At 45.2% G+C, this 10,161-nt stretch overlaps 1 protein-coding gene across 2 annotated transcripts in view; it reads left to right on the forward strand.

The window, feature by feature from the left end:
• Positions 1–2,455: 2,455 nt before the first annotated feature.
• The window catches only part of RAD51AP2 (RAD51 associated protein 2), a 31,645-nt gene continuing 23,939 nt past the window's right edge, over positions 2,456–10,161 (forward strand). For both annotated transcript variants that reach the window (XM_085881764.1, XM_085881765.1), the window contains exon 1: positions 2,456–2,998. The gene's annotated coding sequence lies outside the window, so the exon portion shown is untranslated. The remainder of the gene's footprint in view (positions 2,999–10,161) is intronic.

Consider the following 10,161-nt stretch of genomic DNA (forward strand, 5'->3'; position numbering starts at 1 on the left):
AAATCATCTTTATCTCTTTGCTAATGGCACTACCCTCTGCCGTACCATCTGTCATCCCTCAGATCGGCAAGCAGCAGCTTATTTACTCTCTGTAGTTCTGGATAAAATCACAAGCTGGTCCAACACGTGGAACATTATTTTCAACCCTGACAAATCTCACACTTTCTGAAAGGACCATCTGGAACCCTGCGCCCCCCCCCCCGCCCCTCATCTACATTCTCAACAATCCTCTTGAAGAAGTCCTTTCATTCAAGCTTCTGGTTCTCCTTGTCTGCCATGATCTTTCCTGGGAAAGCCACATTTCCAAGCTGGCCTCCAAAGCCAGTCGCCAACTGGGAATCCTCCTTCATTCAAAGTCCTTCCTTGGCACATCTGAGCTCCTGACCACTTACAAAGCTTTTCTCCACAGCCTGATGGAGTACTGCTCTCCCTTCTGGGCTGGTGCTCCTGCCTCTCACCTTTCGCAGCTTCATGCTGTGGTAACCAAGGCATTTAGGATGATTGGTATCTCCTGTGATGAGGCTGAGAGCTTGGGTCTCTCACTCTCTCACCGCAGGCAGGTCGGTGGTCTGTCTGTCTTGTACCATCTCCTCTCCAGCGTCGCCCCCCTGCTCTGTCTGAGATACGTCTCCCCCATATTTCCGCAGGGTGCTCATGGTCTGCCAGCAAACCCTTTCTGGTAAAACTACCAAAATCACGAATCACTGCTCACCTTCACTCTTTCATTCCTCTTTTTTCCACCTTTGGAATAAACTCCCACACTCTCTTCAATCCCACTCTTCCCTCCAGGTCTTCAAAACAGCTATTCACCACCATCTCTTGTCTTCCCCCATCCCAAAGCACGATTTTTTTTCTACCCACGCTAATCCACCCCAAACCCACCTCCCTCAAATTCCCTGCTTTCCTTACTGAACGTCCCTGTAATGTTCATGTTGTTTACCCTGTGTACCCCACCCCATCCCTCTGCCCTCTCACTTCCACAGATCTCCTCATGTCTCTGTTCCCCACTGTTTTTTTTCCTTCCCTTTCCCGCCCCTTTTGTCTCCTGCTCCCCTTGTTGTGCATTTATGTGTGTAAGCTCTCATTTGAGCCTCGACAGTGTATCCAAAAAAACAAAAACATCAGCCCCTGCCAAAACTCTCATCTGCACTCGGCGAGGACCCAAAGGGCAAGGATACAGTCAATTGTATACATATTTGATGTAAAGCCTGTCTGCTGTTTGAGCTGGTGCTCAAGCAGATGGTGGCAAACCCTATCAAGAATTATCCAAGCAAAGACGTTGCCCAGCACTGAGAGCAGCGTCACCCTTCGGTAGTTGTTGCAGTCCTGACGATCACCCTTCCCTTTCCAGAGAGGGACAACAATGCCCCTCTTCCAGTCAGTTGGGATGATCCCTGTGTTCCAGGCAGAACGTCAAACTGCTTGCAACGACCCGAGTACAGCATTTCCACCAGCCTTGAGAAGTTCAGCATGGATGCCACAAATCACAGGAGCTTTACCACATTTCAACCGGTTTACCGCAGCCTGTGTTTCCACAAACAAAGGTGGATCACAGTTAAATGGAGGGTCAGCAATGGGGATAGTAACACCCCTGACATCCAACTCAACGGCTTGTGGATGAGCCTGGTACAGCCACTCAAAGTAACCAGCCCAGCGAGCCTTCACTTCGAACTACTCAAGACTATGACTTTGGACTACTACTTCGGCCCAAGAGGTGCGCCACGGAAATCATTTTCTGGACACATAATGTAGGCATCCATCATTATCAAATATTCACACACTGTATGATAAAACCAAAGGCAAAATTATGTGCTACACCAAGGTGTGTTCCCTTACCATTCAGCTTGTAGAGCATTTGCCAGGTGGCATAAGCACTCAAGAAAGCACTCCAACAAAACGGTTGATATGGAATGGCTGGATAAGCATGCAATAGCAAGCTGGTTGGTAATGGACCCCAGCTGGAAGGTGAACTTGCAGTCAGGAGGGATAAATTAAAGAAAGGGAGCAAAACTCACCACAAATGCGACATGACGCTGACGTCATTTGTATATTATGGGTTTGAGGGATGAGCCAGGGGATTTTAGTTATGGGGTTCATTTTTATAAAACCAATAATTAGCATGGTCACAAATAAGCGATTTGTCACTATGTCGTCCTGACGAGCACATAATAAGGGCGAAATCTGGATCTGTGGCATTGCTTACATTTCTTTGTGACCATAAATTATTTTGGTCTTCAAAGACATGAATGCCACACGGATGCTCCTAGTTTGGAGGTGATGTGTTGGCATAATTTATGTGCATGACGTCAGCATCATGGCGCATTTTGGGTCAATGTAACTCCTTTCGTTTTATATACTGTACTATATATTTGCAGAGTACCCACCATCTGGTTGGGTCGAGTTTGCACATTACTTGCTGAACAAAGTATAGTCTGTCTTTTGCAAGAAGACTAAGGATGTTTGTGTGGTGTGGGCTTAAAATATTTGAGATGGTCTGAAAGCTCTAAAGGTATAAAGTGTACGTTCCAATTGTAGTTATGGTCTACATCAGCTTGCTGGGCGTAGTGGCTAAAAAGCGAGGTGTGTGACCTTCGCTCCCAGCAACCAAGCCTGGAAGAGGTGGGGCGTCACCACAACACTTGCCAGGCTCCACCCCTCCCAGGCTCGATACAACATGGTAGAGCACCTGAACAATTAGTCTGGTCTGGCTGGAGAACAAGTCTGGAGAGATCTGGGAAGGAAGGAAGCGATGGCACGATACGGAAAGAAGTGCTGGAGAGTGAGCCGGGCAAGTGGATCCAATCCAAAACGTATTAGGCAGGAGGCCAGACCAATTATTTACTCCTCCCTTTTTCCCCCAGCAATGGGCAGTGCAGACTCGTCAGTCTGTGCGGGGTGAAGCAAACTCGAGGCCATTAACACCTCGCTCTGCTCTGAACCTTTCTCCATATCTACCCTTCCGTGGTGTGAATTTGATGGGCCCTGCAATGTTAAATAAGTAAGTCTGTATAAATGAGATGGTGTATCGGTGTATAACTCTACTCTTTTGTATTTTTACTTTTGGACCACATTGCATGTCTTCAGCTGCACACCCCACATAAATTATATTATATGTCTCTGCTGTACGAATTCCGATAAATAAACCCCTGTTTGAAATGTACCACATGCTTTTCCTCACCATTGGAAATTGTTGTGGACCATACTCTTGAAAAGAGCATTGGAACTACGGAAGGAATTTTTCCTTAGCTATTTGGCACAATCTGGATGGGTCGCCACTCCGACCATTTATTGGAGCACAGCTGTGCCCTTGTAAATAAACCCTTGATGTTTGTTCCTCTAAATCTGCTCGTAGCTTATTTGCCTTTGTGGAAATGTAGTGTGTGCGAATTGTTGTACTCTGTACACTGTGATAAAACAAATCGGAAACAAAACTTCCAACTCACCACAGCTAGGAAGTGCAGATAGCCGATGATCACCACAAAGATGGTGGATTGGAGCCGATCCGTTGGATACACAAAGTGGTCCTTCTATGTGTCGAGTCACTACATTGTGCCGATGCCCAATGACGAAGTCGTGATACAAATGCGATGTCAGGTGATCAAAAGTAGTCAATAAAACAAAAATCAGAATCACGGTTCTTCTCTAATATTCTCGATGTGAATAAGGCGGGAAAAAGCGAGTCTGTGTTAACAAGAACCAGAACGAGGTGGAATGTTAGTTTGGTTAAATAAAAACCGAATGTTAAAACAAAGAGCATGAAGTTCCCGCATTATTTGCTTCATGAAAACAATTCAATGATACACTTATAATTTGAATTATACTGGACAGTTAAGAGGAAAACGAAAACCCACTGACTCAAACACGACCACAAACCTCAACCGTGAACCCTCTAAAAAGGACACTCTCCATTCGTCCACCAGTCCACATCGTATAAGCAATCAAAACTGGCTATGATATAGTCACCTGAATTCGGGCCAGGAAAAGGTTTGCACATGCTCGCTCTTGCAAAGCAGGTCAATACACATACATTGTTCGAGCATAGTCCACATGTATTGCTCACCTGGGATGTTCTACCCCACCGATTGGCTCCACAACATTAGCCGGTGCATACTTGGCAGCTCCACTCAGCTGGACCTGATTAAAATAGATAAGACAAGTACGTATTGAGAGTGTGAGCTCCCCTTGATATTGCCAAGCCACCAGAAAGGCAAAACACATCGTAGGTTTGGTGGTATCAATTGGCATTTGTTGTTGACTAGCAACTTGCCAGATTGCAGAGTTATCTGCGGCTGGTGACCTCAGGGCTCGGAGTTCGGGAGGAGTCCACAAGAAGTCCCCGTCATGACGAACCTTGAACCCTGAGTCCACAATATATATATATATATATATATATATATATATATATATATATGTATATGTGTGTGTATATGCACACACACACACACACACACACACACACACACACACACACACACACACACACAGTGCCTTCAGAAAGTATTCACACCTCTTGACTTTTTCACATTTTGTTGTGTTGCAGCCTGAATTTAAAATGGATTAAATTTAATTTTTTTTGTCACCGATCTACACAAATTGCCCAATCATGACAAAGTGAAAACATGTTTTTGGAATGTTTTACAAATTAATTGGAAATGAAATTCAGAAACATCTAATTTACATAAGTATTCAGTCCCCTGAGTCAATACTTTGTCGAAGCTCCTTTGGCAGTGATTACAGCTTCGAGTCTTCTTGTGTATGTCTGTATCAGCTTTGGATATCTGGATTTGGGGGTTTTCTCCCATTCTTCCTTGCAGATTTGGTCAAGCTCTGTCAAGTTGGATGGAGAGCATAGGTGAACAGCAATCTTCAAGTCTTTCCACAGATTCTTCATGGGATTCAAGTCTGGGCTTTTGCTGGGCAAATCAAGGACTTTCATGTTCATATTCAGAGGCCATTCCAGTGTTGCTTTGGCTGTATGCTTAGGGTCATCGTCCTCTTGGAATGTTAATCTTTGCCACAGTCTAAGGTCTTTTGCACTCGGAAGCAGGTTTTCCTCAAGGATTTGCCTGTATTTGGCTCCATTTATCGTTCCCTCTATCCTTACAAGTCTCCCAGTCAATGTCGCTGAAGAGCGTCCCCATGGCATGATGATGCCACCACCAGAGTTCATGGTAGAGATGGTGTTGGATGGGTGATGGGCTGTGTTGAGATTCCACAGGATGGAGTGCTTTGCATTCAGGCCAAATAATTCAATTTTCGTCTCATGAGACCACATAATCTTTTGCCTCGTGCTCTCAGGCTTTCATGTGCCTTTTTGCAAACTCCAGCCATGCTGTCATGTGCCTTTTTCTCAGGAGTGGCTTCCAGCTGGCCACTCACCCATAAAACCTAGATTTCTGAAGCTCTGCAAAGACTGTTGTCCTTCCGGCAGGTTTGTCCATCTCAGCCAAGGAACCCTCTAGTTCTGTCAGAGTCATCATTGCGTTCTTGGTCACCTCCCAGACCAAGGTCTTTCATGCCCCGTTGCTCAGTTTGGTTGGATGGCAAGCTCGAGGAAGATTCTGGGTAGCTCCATATTCTTTCCATTTCCTAATGATGGAGCTCAATGTGCTCTTGAGAACTTTCAACACTCTAGAAATTGTTTTATTCCCTTCCCAAGATCTATGCCTCCTCACAATTCTATTTCGGAGTTCTACGGACAGTTCCTTGGACTTCATGGTAGAGTTTCTGCTCTGACATGCACTGTCAAACTGTGGGACCTCATATAGAAAGGTGTGTTTCTTGCTAAATCATGTCCAATCAATTGAATTGGCCACAGGTGGACTCCAATCAAGTTGAAGAGACATCTCAAGGATCCAAATCCAAATCCATTGGGACCATCATCTGTGCAGAGCGTTGGTGCTGCTGAAGCAGTCTCCTGGACTATTGGGCACAATCCTGGATGGGTAACCACTCTAACACATGACACTCGAATGACTCAATCATCCCAGCAAGCTGGGACTCATTTTGCCATCCTCAGGATGACAGGCTGAATCAACCCCACCTGGTATTAATTCAACAGCACAGCAGGATTTGAACTCAGGACCTGAGGATCCCAAGGCCACCACCCTAACCATTAAGCCAACACCAGGCATATTTCAAGGATGATCAAAGGCAATTGGATGCACCTGAGCTCAATGTCGATCTTGGAAGATGGCGCTGGTTTTCAATCTTCGGATGCAGATGTCTTTCAACACGATAAGAACCCAGCTTCACAAGTTCATTCAGTTTGAGACAATCTTTCGAGAACTTTTGGTGGTCTTGAGGCCAAACAACCCATATAAGGAATGTTCCAAATACCTCCTTACTCTGGATGGATGAGAATGTCAAAGCGAAAATGCCACATAACAGCTGTCACTGCTGCTGCCATTGAGAAGTTAGATCTCCTTCATTGGCTGCTGGCTGAAAACCCCTTCATTTCATCAGACTTGGGCCCCTCCTTTGACACTGTCATCATCGATGGAGGCTCGGTTCCGTATCACATTCGACCGAACACAAATTCAACATTCAAGGATTACGCATATAAATTTTGCTCCTTCATCCAGGCTCAACTGGCGAACTGCATGCGCTTGGATGTGATCTTCGATCGCTACTTTGAGGAGAGTGTGAAAAGAGTGATAAGAGACATGAGAGGAACTGGAATGAGACAGCGCATGACAGAGAAGGTTGGAGTTCCAGCCAAGTTTGCAGGGTTCTTGAGAGACTCGAACAACAAGAAAGAGTTAAACCATCTACTTGCCACATCTGGATCCAAGATCCAAATCTCAACACACAAAGACCTCTTCATCACCTTTTCCTCATCGGTCATCCAAATTGGATCAAGTGTCCAGATGGAAGTGGACTGTAATCATGAAGAGGTGGACAACCACATTATGGTCCACCTCATGAATATGGTCTGACGGGGGATGACTTCCATGAGAATCCGAAGAGGGGACACTGATGTGGTGCAATTGTGTGCGGTCAGTAGCATCAGATTGACAATGGAGTAGCGATTTGGATCCAGTTAATCACTGGTGGAAATGTTACTTGGATCAACATCGAGGAGTTCTATGATTCTCTGGGACCGACTACAAAAGCTCTCCCTCTCTTCCATGCATTCACCGACTGTGATGTTACATTTTCCTTTCGAGATCTGAACTCGAGTTCGAGTCTGAACTCTACTCTGGTACTGAGAATGCTGTGAAGTGTGGTGGTACCATCTCTGACTTATTTCCAGTTGTTACTGGAGTTCGTCAGGGATGTGTACTTGCCCCCACACTTTTCAGCACTTGTATGGACTGGATTTTAGGGAGGATGTCGGAGAGATCAAGTTGCGGTGCATCGTTTGGCAATGTCAAGATTTCAGACCTTAATTTTGCAGATGATGCAGTCATCTTTGCGGAGACTTTAGACATCCTCTTGGGGGCCCTCGAGGTGCTGAATGAGGAGTCGGAGCCGTTGGGATTACGGGTTTCTTGGGTCAAAACGAAGATCCAGACTTTCGGTGACATCTTGGATGCTGCTGTCCTGTCTGTGTCTGTTTGTGGTGAGGATGTTGAGGTCGTGGAGAGATTCACTTACCTTGGCAGTGATATTCATGTCTCTGCTGGCTGCGAGTCAGAGGTCAATAGACGTCTGGGTCGGGCCTGGGGAGTCATGGATTCACTGGATCATGGGGTGTGGCGCTGCCGGTACCTGTGCGGGAGGATGAAAGTCCGAGTCTTCAGGTCCTTGGTACTTCCAGTCTTGCTCTATGGGTGCGAGACTTGGACTCTGACCAAGGATCTGAGACGGAGACTTAATTCCTTTGGTACCAGGTCTCTTCGGAGAATCCTTGGCTATCGCTGGTCAGATTTTGTGTCCAACGAGCAGTTGCTGAGAGAGACTCGGATGAGATTTGTCACCTGCATAGTCCGTGAGCATCAGTTGCGGCTGTATGGACATGCGGCTCGTTTTCCTGACGCTGATCCTGCTCACTAGATTCTCTCAGCGAGGGAGTCTCATGAGTGGAGGAGGCCAGTGGGCCGACCACGTGCCTCATGGTTGCAGAAGGTTGACCATCATCTCAAGGAGATGAGGATGGGCCTGGCATCTGCCTGGGGGATGGCCAGACGGAGGCCCCTGGAGTACCGGCGGAAAGTGGACGCAGCGACGCGCTGTTCTGGCACATGCTCCCATACCTGACCTGACCTTTCGAGGAAAAGGCAACGTATCCTTTGCTAATGCCTTGAAATGGAACCCCTGGTTCACTGAAGTGTTACGTCAGGTGGAACACTTCATGGAAGTTGAGGAGGATTGTGATCTCTCTTGAGAAATCCAGAAGTTCGTCATCAAGGTGTACGACTCAAGAAAGGAAGAGACACATGACATCAACATCATCAGGAAGAAGATGAAAGAGGGATTATGTCTTAAATTCCACCTGACAATTCCTCCAACACACCCGACACTCCATCTTCCAAGCCAGCATTTGGATGTCCTCCCATGAATAATTGCTCCCAGTGGTGTCCCCAGCCAAGTTTGGGTGTAAGAAGAAGGAAAGGGGAAGGGATGGACGCTGCAGTGGATACCGAATGTCACTCTCTCTCGAAAGCGGAAAAGGAATTCATCCAATTCACCTGTAAGATGGGGTGCGACACAACAAGGTGTCGCTGCAAGAAATGGGGTGCTCGGACCTCTGCCGATGCCGATACTGTCAATGAGGATTGCATGTGTATTTGGAATACCGATTTTCCTTTTGTTGTCCAAAAATATGCCACAATATTGAAATTCATCCAAAAATTAATGAAAGCTTGTCAAATTATGAGTATTGCTAATTTCTAAATAACAGTGATTTATTATCTTGTTTTGTCTTGAAGAACTTTCATTTGACGCATCATTTGTGAGAATCGGTCCTTAAACATGGAAGTTTCAAGATGTTTCCCCCTCTCAGAGAGCCATGGGGGAAACAGGGGTCTTCCAGGGGCATTGCGGGAAAGGGGTGGGGGGCAATTTTTTTGTGTGTTTTTAGATCCTTGTGGAGGATCTCTAAGTCTTACGTTGTTGTTCTTCATCTTCTTGTTGTGGACTTTTTTGTTTTACAGCCTACAGTTTTCATCGAAACTTCCTGAAACTTGGCATATATATGTAAAAATACCCTGCGCAGACAGTAACCACCTCCGATTTTGAAAAATCCTCCTAGAAAAAAAGTTATGACGTCAAAATATCTCCGCTAATGCAAATCGCCTAAAAAATTTTCTCCGAAACTAGGCAAGCTTTTTGAATTCAGTTTGCGGGAATCGAACAGGGCATTAGCAGAGATGAATTACCACACATATGATACATCACTATTACATCATATCAATTTTTATGACGTCATTCCTTTTTTTGACATTTTTTTGTTTCACAACCCAGAGTTTTCATCGAATCTTCGTGAAACTTGCCATGTATATGCAGAAAGCCCACGCGTAGGCAGTAACCATCTCCGATTTTGGAAATTCTTCCCAGAAAAAAAGTGGACGCCATAATATCGCCGCTAATGGAAATCGCCTATACCATTATCTCCGAAACTAGGCAAGCTGTTTGAATTCTGTTTGCGGGAATCAAGCCAGGCATTAGCACAGATAATATATCGCAAACCTGATACGTCACAATGACGTCATATTCGTTTTTATCACGTCATCATTAAGAGGACGAGGATCTTAGCTCATTTGAGCTTGTTGATCCAATTTTTAGCTTGCCTGTTCGAAGAACAGAGAGCTATAGCGATACCCCCAGCGTGAGCGTCAGCGTGAGCGTCAGCGTGAGCGTGAGCGTGAAAATGTTAAATTTTTTGTATTACGGAAAAACTCTTCGACGGATTTCGACGAAACTTGGTGGGGCGGGGGGTTAGGTATGGTTCAAGGATCATGCCATTACATTTTGGACTTGGTCCCCCCCCAAAAAAAAATTGTAAGAGAAATTGTTTGTTTTTTTTGCATTTCTACATGTTTTAAGTGATTTCCAACCCCCCCCCAAAAAAACAAATTGTTAGAGAAATTGGTTTTTTTTTTCATTTCTACATGTTTTAAGTGATTTCCAACCCCCCCCCCAAAAAAAAAAATTGTTAGAGAAAAAAAATATTTTTTGCAACTTTTTTTTCGACAAAATTTCGATTTCTTTTTTTTG

This window comes from Eptatretus burgeri, chromosome 5 (genome assembly GCF_056783735.1).
Source record: "Eptatretus burgeri isolate ZD-2024b chromosome 5, Ebu_testis_v1, whole genome shotgun sequence".
Lineage (NCBI taxonomy): Eukaryota > Metazoa > Chordata > Myxini > Myxiniformes > Myxinidae > Eptatretus > Eptatretus burgeri.